We start from the raw sequence: 11,622 nt of genomic DNA, 5'->3' as shown, positions 1-11,622 counted from the left end.
GTTAGCTTTGGTCTAGCATCTTTGTCGGCTTCTGAAAGCAGTGACAAGAGGTCGGCCATGCCGAGCTCTGTGCACCCTTCATGAAGCCGAGCCACAGGGTGTGCCGATCTCCTTGAGATTCCATGGGCATCAAAAGTTAACTGCTGATGATCCGTGCATCAGATCAGGGCTGCAAGTACTCAAGCCATGCTTGAGCCATGTTGGCATGTGAAACATTGATTCGATGCCAACAAAATGGTAATGCTTAAAACAACTGTCACAAGCCGTGCTTGTGCTGGGAGTGTCTAAATTGCCCTCATATATGTTGCAGGCAAAGTATATGAGGCTTGTCATGCTTGTTCTAACCACAGAAGCACCTTGTGCTTGGCATGTGTGTAAAAATAGTTGTTACCAGCCTTGCTTGTGGATGCGAGGCCAAAACACTTACTCGTCTAGTGCATGCAAAAATTACACAGCATGTCTGAAAAACTTTGGCAAACAAAAACCAAATCTATGCATACCTTGCCTTTGAAGGTCAAAGAGCTACATCAGTCGTCGTCGCACTTGCTTTCTTGGTTGGTTACATGCAACCATAATCACCTAACCTCGCTTTTGTGTTGACGGGTAGCCCTTTCGATTGCCATGGCGACAAGCCCCAGGAGTCTGTTGCCTCGACTGTAAAGAATGCCCGTCGTATAGATGGTGTGTGCTTTCCTGAACAAAATGCCGAGGGTCGAATGTCGAGGTCGAATACAATTGTCTCAGATATATGCAAAAAATTCTGTGTGAAAAATGGCCCATACAGCCTTGCCGATGCCGTGTCTTAGTCGTAGCCCTGGCCGATTTCGAGAAGGAGACAGTGTCCTGGCCCTGGTTGGTGTGGAGGGGCCCTTGGAATGGCCCGTGGGCACCCTAGGGCGCCCACCAATGTAAAAAGAAAGTAAAAAGAAAACTTTTCTGGGCGATGGCAGCAGCTGCCGCCTGCGCAGGCCAAAAACCTTGCATGGGGACATGCTACAGGTGCTGACTGGCCAAGAGACTGTGTCGACATCGCTTCCTTGGCCCAGGGCGATTCTCTAGAGACCATGCATGGCCGATTTGATTCAGTTCGCCGACACACCCTCGTCCATGCTAGGGTTGTTGCCCACGGTTCTCTGTGCCGAGAAATCTCGCCATGCCCGGTTGAAGATGAGAGAGAGAAAAGCCAAAGAGCCATGCCTTCCTTTGCTTTCCCTCTCTTCCATGGCCTTCTTGCAGCATGACCTTGCCATGCATCCATGAAAGGAATCTGCCATGCTGCTCCTTCTTCACGAAAGGAGGGCGAGCTTCCATGAACCGCAAAGAGAGAGAGAGAGATCGAGATCGAGATCGAGAGAGAGAGAGAGAGAGAGAGAGAGAGAGAGAGAGAGAGAGAGAGAGAGAGAGAGAGAGAGAGAGAGAGAGAGAGAGAGAGAGAGAATGAAGATCCATGGCCTCCATGCCTCTTTATTCCTCCCCCTTCTCCCTTGAGCTGTGATACCAGTGTAAGACCACGGGGGACTGGACCATGCAACTCTCCACCCAACCGTTCCATATATAGACTCCTAGCCCCTAAATATAGTGCCCCTTGACCGCATGTACGTCCTGGCCCTTGGCCTGACAATGAGCGTCAGTTTTGATGCGTTTGATCATGAATTTGATGATTGTGTAGTGGTCGAGTCATCTCCCTACCACTTTTGTTACCAGTTTGGCATTGCATATGGTTGAGATTGTACTTGAGGATTTTCTCAATTTGATTGTGTAGTGGTCGAGTCACCTCCCGGCCACTTTTGTTGCCAGTTTGGCATTGCATATGGTTGAGATTGGCCCTGTGCAGGGGAGATTCTGCCAAATGTTTTTGAGATTTCTTGCTTTACTTTGGTTCTTATCAATTCACTTATGGTTGCTGATGTGTGTAATAGTGTAGAGTCCACTATGGTGACATTTGAGAGACGACGGTCTCGTTCTTGCCGATACTTGCGTTGTTGGCATTGCGGTCACATAGGGCACATTAGACGCCGTTATTTTAGATGTATGAGGAACCAATGGATATGTATGCGTAGTGTAGACATGGCTTATTTAAGTTCCGCTTGCCACTGTCGTACATGTCTCATTGAAAGCTGTTGTTTTGTCTGCTAACACAACATCCTCTTTCTTTGTTTTGTCAATTATTGTGACCATAACTCATTTGCAAAATTCACATCAAGTAGATTGGTTCATTGTTAAGATAATTACAATTTTATTTAAACCAACAACACGGTGATTTCCAATATCAATCTCTATTATTTGATGCACATAACTTTGTATCCTCCCATAATAAACATAATAACAGTTTTAAAATGCATCTGCTTCTCTTCAAAACTCAACTAACTCTCCCAAAAAAATCATCTCGGTAATCTCTAGTACTTGGTGCACTTAACTTTCCTCCTCCCCACTGTCCGTTAAGACTCTCCTATAGCATTTTTGAATGCCATGCTTCTTGCCTGTAGGTATTAAATGCCTCAACATCTTTCCCAAATCTCCTCTTCTTAGCATGTGCAGTTCCTCACATGATTAATCACCATAAAGTTCTGATACCGGCATCTCGGTAATATCTAGTAATTGATGCACTTAAGTTTCCTCCTCCCCACTGTCCATTAAGACTCTGCTATGAGCATTTTTGAATGCCATGCTTCTTGCCTGTAGGTATTAAATGCCTCAACATCTTTCCCAGATCTCCTCTTCTTATCATGTGTAGTTCCTTTCATGATTAATTAATCACCATAAAGTTTTGATACCATGTCAAAATAGATAAAGCAAAAGTGTAGAGCAATAGGGAGAATACGAGAATATGAGAATACGAGAGAGAGAGAGAGAGAGAGAGAGAGAGAGTTGAGCCAACCAGCTAGGCAATGAGTTAGTTATTATATAGTGGGGGCTTGGTGGTGTTTATACTAGCCTGGGGCCTTTAAGTAACCCCCTCAGTAAATTGACCTACCCAAGACTTTGCCAAATACATAAAATAAATATGCAAAGCCAAAATAAATATTGGGTCGATCACATTCAGCTATTCACTTGAGATACTATAGCTTTAACATGACCATCATGTCATGCACAACTTATACCTCTCCACTAGCTTTGATACCACTGAGAGGATAAGGGACTATGCATGCTCATATACACCCAACCACCTTCTCTTATAGCTTGTCTCTTGCCCTATCTTTAGAAGCCCCTTAACTAATTGCATACCTATAACCTCCCTTAACTTGCATGCCCATAGTTGGCCCATTTCCCTATCTCTGGAGGCCCTTAACTTACATGCCTATAGCCAGTCTTGCCCAAGAGCTCTTCTGAGATGGAGGCTAGAAGATTGGGCAAAAAAGAGATAACAATTTTCCGTTTTTGAAGTTCTAAGTCTTGTTAGAGCATGATAGTTACCAAACATCTCAAAAGATTCATGGTTTTTGGCATACATTTGTAATTCATAATGGAAACTCCTTTCGAGGGGGGTCAATCTCAAGAAATTCGTCCCTCTACAATGTGTCCATGTTAATTTTTGTGCGTTTTGTATATCTTTCTCATCAGCAAACTGATAAATTAGATAACAATTTTTAGATTCATCAATTTCAAGTTTCAGCTTAGTTACAAACTCAAACGAGGCTTAGCTCGTTCTTTTAAAATCAGAAGCAATGAGGTCTCAATCATTGGATGATATCTTGTACATAGCAAGTTACAGTTTAGTTACAAACTCAGACGAGGCTTAGCTCATGCTTTTAAAATCACAAGAAATGAGGTCTTGATCTTTGGATGATATCTTGTACATTATGTCAAAAAAATAGCATTTCATCGGGCCATTTATACTCACATCTATGTAGGAGGTATTGACCATGTACTCTTTTGAGTGAGTAATACTACTCAATCTGATTTATTTCCTTTTAGCTCATGAGTCCATCTCTTGTGTGAATGCGACTTTGTCACATCCACACTAAATCCTCTAATCGGTAGTCGATCAAAAGCTCCTTCCCTTTTATTTGATAATGCATCAAGAAATCTTTCCTAGTACGGTGTTGCTTAAGTGCAGGACATTGCTTGTGTGTATTAGGCCACACACATACACTTACACATTGACATATACTTTTCCGAAGTCAGTCAAAGTATATTTTATTTCATGCTTAGTGCGGTAGAGTTCTAAACCTTTTTCTGGCCAACTAGGATGCACGTGTGACCATTTGGACGCCTATGACTGCAAGAGGAAGATGTAAGTGACGACATAAACTTAAATTATACTTGTGGCTTGGGGATGGTAGGGTGCTAGCATGCTAAGATCTTACAGGTATCTGAAAACAACCTTGGTCCAGAGGATGTATCTGTGGCATATGATGACACTCACCAACATCACATGTAGAGAGATTATTCTAGCTCTCTCTTTGGTTTGCAACACGTACAATTGAGTTTACGAGTGAGTCAACCGTCCTTCGGATGTGTGGAGAGAGAGAGAGAGAGAGAGAGAGAGAGAGAGAGAGAACTGTCCTTCGGATGTACATTACAACGGTGAGTTCCCAACCGTATATTCCAAATTCATCGTCATTTACTATATAGAGAGAAGCATTTGGGGAGTGGCCATGAGCTTGGTCTTGGATGAAGCTGGGGAACTAGAGGTGAACTACTTGACCCCATGATAGCTTTGCTCTATTCAACAACCCACTCAGCATCACAAATAAATCTCTCAAATTTGGAACAGAAAGAACTAAGTCCCTCTCAGAGTTTACAAAATAAAGAATTCAGCCCCAAAAGTGACTAAATGTGTCCTAAGATTTACATTATATAGATACAATAGAAAAAATGTTGACTCCTCAAATCTGAAATTTTTCTTGTGAAATTACAACAATGAGCAGTTGCAATAGGCCAGGTAGTCCAACACTTGCTCCTAATTATCAACATTCGCATTAAGGATTACAGGAGAAATTCTAATTATCAATAGCAACATTTCCATTAAAAATTACAGGAGCAGGAGGATGCTTTTGACATTGCACATTATTGTAAATATGCTCGAATGTTGACACTTAATGAACGGGATATAAACATTGGGATATTGCAATAATTCAATAATTACTTGTACCTAAAATTTTATATCCGACCAAAAATTCAATAATTACTTGTACCTAAATCACTAATTGGGCGCTTCTTGGATCGTGTCAACGCAACACCAGTACCAGAGTCATGTAAGGGCCGGCTGCGATTGGCCGCCATCCGGGCTGGTGTCGGCACCGCCGATTTAATGTTGCGTCGACATCCTGCTGATCCTGATGGATGTGGTGCAATGAGGACTTCGTCAGCTGCAGGATCGTCAACAATGACATACACATAGGGCGAAGGAGGGCATGTTGGTGATGCATAATGTTCCTCGCACGTATAAGTGTTTGCGGCAGGCGGAAGCGGAAGGCCGGCCTTCCCCTCCTTCATGGCGATCATGGCATGTTTCCAGGTGTGGAAGACCTGCTCGGCTAGGGCGACCACGCGGCGCGAGTTAGGGTACCTGCGCAGGCCATTGACGACCTTGCCGATCTCCGTGGACTGTAAGAGGGTGAGGAGCTGCTGGTATTTCCAGCGGCGCTGCAGCGAAGGGCAAAGTTGAGAGGCAACCGCAACAGCAATGTCTTGGAGGGCCTCCAAAACAGCTTAAGGGTGCGCCTTGGCATGCAGCATGGACTTCTTCAGGATCAACACAATGCGCTCTAGTTTTTCCATATCCAGAATATTGGCCGTTTCCTCTACTACGCCATGATCCTGAGCACTAGGGGCTGCTGGCGCAGAGCTTATAGACTGGTGCCGTTGATTAACATGCTGTGTCATCATAATCTCCAAAGACACGGCAACGTTTGCAGTTTGCTTGACGGGTTGTCTTTGCGTTATAAATGTAAAACCCATTTCTTCACGTTTAATATATAGCCTCTTCGAAAGCACGCGCCTTGAAAAGCAAAAAGCACGCGGCAATCTTTCACACACCCGCGATCGTGAAATCATGAGTCACTCACGCTCTGTTAACCCTTGAAAACCTATTGAAAAAGCAAGCGAGAGACTTTATCCATTGCAATACCACTTCACAATGGTACATGGCCAAAAGCCCCATCTCCCTATAGTCCCCAAACTCTTGTTGCTACAAATGTCTTCTCGTTGATAAAACCCATTTTTTTCACGTTTAATATATAGCCTCTTGAAAAGCATGTGCTTTAAGGCACCCCTAAAAAGCAAAAAACACACAACAATCTCTTGGCTAGAACATTCCAACGATACTAAAAAAAAAGTGGGGTTAGATTAGCAGATTAATCACACGTGTAGCTGCGAGATCAAAATGAAAATGGTCTTTTTCAGCGGGAAAATTTTTCACTCGGGATAAACAATGAGGTTAAGAGAACACTTTAATACCCATATAGCACCCCGTTCTCTATTTAATCATACCCCTTATTTGACTACTTATCTACAACTGTCTTCTCAAAACGTTGGTGCAACCAAAGTGTTTCGATCCTGACAGAGGGCACAGGCAGTGATGTGTATGTTATAGATACATAGCAAAGAGCTAGAGCAGATGGGAAGAGCCTGAGCAGGCAAGTGACACCGGAGATGAATGCTTTATGAGGTTTTCTAGGCCAAAAAGGCTCCAAATAGGGCCTGACAGGGCGGCAGATGAAGGGTGTTCAAAGTGCCGTTTCTTGGCCTAGACATGTAGAGCTTGAAGACTAAAGCAATAGGTCCAGACGGCTCGTCAAACGGAGCCATAGTGTGCAAGATACATGGCTTTGGTGGTTGCAGATCTCATACGGACATGCCAAGTGATCAAAGCCAGTTTGGGACTATGGATGTGTAGTGCTCAATTTTTGGAGCGTGTCGGTCCTTTCAGATCACCCATCAGAGCTACGGATACTAGGTTATTTCCAGATGAATTTTTGTCGGGGGCCAGGTTGAATCGGAGGCTCAATTTTTTCGGCCGCCTCGAAAGACATGACATGTGATGATTTTGGAGCTCCATCAGGAATTGCATGTGTTGTGTGCAACAAGCAAAGGCCACGAAAAGTTACGGCTTGCGAATCGGGCATCAGGTCTATCGTATATTAAAATTTGAAAATGGTGGCAGTCGTCGATCAGGTGGTAGCAAATGATTTTCTCCAGTTTTTAGATGGCGTTGTTTGAGGACACGGTAAAGCTAAGGTGTGGAATAATATTTGAAGTCCGAGGCGGGCAAGCAACTCTTTGGTTGGACTTTACAGTCTGGCAGTCGGATCACCGAGCACACTATGGCAAGGGGTTAAAGCAAGACTTAGAAAAAATGATTTTTTAAAAAGGTTTTTGTGAAGGTTTTTGAGGCTGACGTGGGGCCGCCATGTGGCGAGCAGATGGTCCTGCATGCGAGGACACAAGACGAAGGCGGAGAGTATATGGGCTGCGCAAAGCGCCCTCTAAAGGCATTGCAGTGGGGGCGTGGTCTCTTGATGAGTTGGCGATGGCGGGCCTCCGAGCGCTACGCGCGGTGGCATGTTGTCGGGGGATATGTGTTCGCTACGTGAGCCGCGCAGGCGCCGGGCCTCTGGCTGTGGGAGGTGTGAAAGAGAGGCAAGACGCACGACACAAGGCAAAAGATTCTGTCAACACTTTAATACTTAAACTTCACAACCGAAATGGTTTAAACTGCTAATGATTAGCCGAAGTGGATTTCGATTACAAATGGTTGCCATTAACGGCACTGATGGAGTTACGAGAGTTTAATGCTCTCAAATTAGATCAAGACTGTAAAATTTCCACTTATCCTCGCCATTAGAGTCTTTATAAGCTGATTAGTACGTAAGTATCCGGCAAAATACCCTGCTTGATACCCTTGTTGCTTTCTTGCTCGTCCCGTAGACCTTTCGAGTGCTTTCAATTATCCTCCTTGAGGTCGACATAGAGAGAGAGAGAGAGAGAGAGAGAGAGAGAGAGAGAGAGAGAGATCTCCCTTGCTTATCCTCCTTGTTTCTCCTCTCCATGCTTAGATTAGAGATTGAGAGAGAGGGCTCGCCCTTCTTGGCCCTTACCTCCTTGGCTGAGCCGGAGATCGAGAGAGAGATCCTTCCTTGCCTCTTTTCTTCCTTATTGCTTCAAAGTCCCGAGAGAGAGAGAGAGAGAGAGAGAGACCCTCCACGAAGAGAGAGAGCCTTCCTCCTTCTGCCCTCACACTCCAATTCTCTCACAACCTCCTTTCTCCACTCCTCTTCGTAACCCTACTCCCCTATGCCCCTGCTTCTCCCTCTTTTACCCACCGACGGCGCCGTCGGTGATGTGGCACATGAAGCCTCCCCTGCTGACATGGCATTGCGGAGTCAAACCTGCCCGGAATCCAACGGAAATGGTGCCGAATATCCGCGCCATGGCAAGCTAAGAAGTTTTCGTCACATGGCAGACTTCAGCCGAGAGCTTCCCCGCCCTGCGCGAGCTTGCCTTTGCTTCTTCCTGCACCGTTTTCTGCCTGCACGTCTCGCCATGTCCTTTGTACTCTTGTCTTCACACTTTTTTCCATTAGGGTGGCCATTGTATAGGGCGTCCATTCATTCATAGTGGGCGGTCTTGCCTTTGCTTTTGGGTGGGCGGCAGTTCTTTGGTTGCTCTTAGGCGGCCATAGTCCTTGGGTGGCCACACTTCGTATACATATCGACAAAGCATTATCAAGCACTAAATCTTTCTTTAGCACTCCTTCATTGGACGACCACATAAGGCGGCACTGACATACATGTCGACTAAAGCAATACCAAGCATACCATTTTTCTCCAGCAAGCCATAGCCATGTTGGATTTTCCCCGCAATCATTGCATTCCAAGAGACGACATTTCGATCACGAAGCTCTTCAAGCACTTTTTGTGCTTTATGAGAAGTACACCAAATTTGGCGTACATGTAAAACTGTCATAGTGCCGCTGGTGGCAGTATACCCTGCTTAGCAATGCACTGCAGGATAACATTTGGACAGATTCTCCTTGAGGAGTTACTCTTTTGCATTCCAAAACCCTGGATATAGCTCATTGACCCAGCGGCCGGAGAGGTACAGAACCGGCCCCTGGTGAATCTTTATTGGCCAATATCTTGGCGACCGGGACTCCGATCACTGATCTGAAAAGACCGAGGCACTTCAGAAAGTGATCACTTCAGGCGTGTGCATTCATTTCATTTCTGTCACCTCAGCTATAGTTGCCCAATCCGGTACGAATCTGCAATCTACTTAAACTTTAAACTGCCATAACTTCTTCACCGTAGCAGCAATCCACGAGCCGTAAAGACAGGCCGGTAGAGCACTTCAAGCACCGCAGTCCTAGATCATAATATTCTTTCTGTGCTCACTTCAAGGATGATAATTTTTGGCATCATTGAGGCATCTGTTGGCCCTTTTAAGCCGCGTCTGGCATACATTAATCATTAAGCTTGGCCTGTTAACAAGCCCTCGTCACTGACCATTAATCAAGTAGGCTTTTAATAAGCTTGATCTGCATCTTATTGGCATATTTCTTAGCATGGGAGGGGAGCTGCATGACATCCACCCCCTCTGAACCTGCACAGCCTTCGGTCTGTGCCGACAACACTTCAATCTGTATCTGCTATAGGTACCTTAAGCTCTTTGCCATTATCAGACTCACGTAACTGGTAAACATATGTAAAAAGAAATAAGGATTATACCCTATCATCAATGTTCTAGCTTAAGCATTAGGTAGCTGCCATAAAAAATCTGTGAACCTCATCTGTCGTATCTTCAAAGCATTCAATCATGGATAACTTGTTTAGTGAACCCCGCCAGACTCAAGTGCTCCAGTTACTTATGCACATGGCTTGACCATTAAGCTCTCTTTAAGGAACCCTGTCAAAAGCTCAAGTATGCATTACTCTGTCTGCACACGGAATGGCCGTCAAGTACTTTACTTCATGTTCTGTTAGCAAAACCAACTCAAAAGATGTGAAGATACTTCATCAATTGTCCAAAGAAGTCAACTGAAAGCCAGCCATGTGATCCTATTGAAAGCATAACCAAAACTCTTCTGACTCAGTATAAATCTAGAAAATAAAACTTCGTACCATGCATGAAACCTACTACAACAGATAACTGGTACTCTTCAAATCTGGAACTTGCACTTCAGTAGCCCTCGGGATCAAACGGGAACTCAATCATTTGCCCCATTGTGAGCATTCTTTTAAAAAAATTGCACCATCCTCCAGGATCATAAGGAAAATACAAGAATTTCCAATCAGTATAGCATAAACATACATTAACCCACAAACCTTCATAAAAACCGCCTGGATCATATGGCATATAAGTCAATTGTCCCGGACCATGCATATATCTGTCACCTCCTAGGTCAAAGCTAGCTCAAAATCCCCTACATCATAGGGTAATATCAGATTCCATATAGCATCAGGTACTGCCATATCCCCTGTGCAACTGGCTCATCCAATTGTCGATCATCAATAACAGGTAAAAGCATTGGCAGCTCACCTTCACTCTCACTAATGTTAGAATCCCAATCATGCATATCTGAATAAACTCATCAATAATAAACTCATCCCATCCTATATAATAAACTCATCAATCACAGCTTCTAACTTTGATCGTACTTGTCCTCGAATATCTGCGTAGTTTGGTAGACTTGAACTCTGTTCTTGATAGATTTCATACTCCTCATAACGTGCTTGCACAATAGCCTCTTTGAAATACTCCCATTCGTCGTTGCAAGCTCTAGTAACCTCTTGAATCTGCTCCTTCACATCTGAACTCACTAACTGCACAAAAGATTTGATCATCAATTCTTCTAGTATCCCTCTTACCTTGGTCTCTAGCTCATAGCACTCTAGGTATCCCTCTGGATCGTATCCATCAAAGAGTCGTCTCTGGTCATACACTGCATCCAAAGCTTCATCAATTTGATTTTTCTTCTTCACGGTCTCTATTTCAAGCAGAGATCCTTGAACCAATTGAAGCATCTTTGCAAAATCTGGAACTGTTGACTTAATATCATCAAAACTGTCCGCACTTAATTCTGCAATCATCTTCATCATCTGCTCTAAATTCTCCACCTTTACCTCCCACCCCGGCTTGTTTCGCGTCGGGTTCACCAAAGATGTCGCGGGATATGTGTTTGCTATGTGAGCTGGGCAGGCGTCGGGCCTCTAGTTGTGGGAGGTGTGAAAGAGAGGCAAGACACACGACACAAGGCAAAATATTCTGTCAACACTTTAATACTTAAACTTCACAACCGAAATGGTTTAAACTGCTAATGATTAGCCAAAGTGGATTTCGATTACAAATGGTTGCCATTAACGGCATTGATGGAGCTACGAGAGTTTAATGCTCTCAAATTAGATTAAGACTGTAAAATTTCCACTTATGCTCGCCATTAGAGTCTTTATAAGCTGATTAGTACGTAAGTATCCGGCTTTCTTGCTCGTCTCATAAACCCTTCGAGTGCTTTCAATTATCCTCCTTGAGGTCGACATAGAGAGAGAGAGAGAGAGAGAGAGAGAGAGAGAGAGAGAGAGAGAGAGAGAGAGAGAGAGAGATCTTCCTTGCTTATCCTCCTCGTTTCTCCTCTCCTTGCTTAGATTAGAGATTGAGAGAGAGGGCTCGCCCTTCTTGGCC

General features: G+C 44.2%; 1 pseudogene; it reads right to left on the bottom strand.

The window, feature by feature from the left end:
- Positions 1-579: 579 nt before the first annotated feature.
- LOC147465062 (uncharacterized) lies at positions 580-1,274 on the bottom strand (annotated as a pseudogene).
- Positions 1,275-11,622: the final 10,348 nt, after the last annotated feature.

Source organism: Adiantum capillus-veneris, chromosome 1 (assembly GCF_014529385.1).
Source record: "Adiantum capillus-veneris isolate H3 chromosome 1, ASM1452938v2, whole genome shotgun sequence".
In the NCBI taxonomy this organism is placed as follows: domain Eukaryota; kingdom Viridiplantae; phylum Streptophyta; class Polypodiopsida; order Polypodiales; family Pteridaceae; genus Adiantum; species Adiantum capillus-veneris.
The sequence above is the reverse complement of the archived record's forward strand: the minus strand, read 5'-3'. Positions and strand labels throughout refer to the sequence as shown.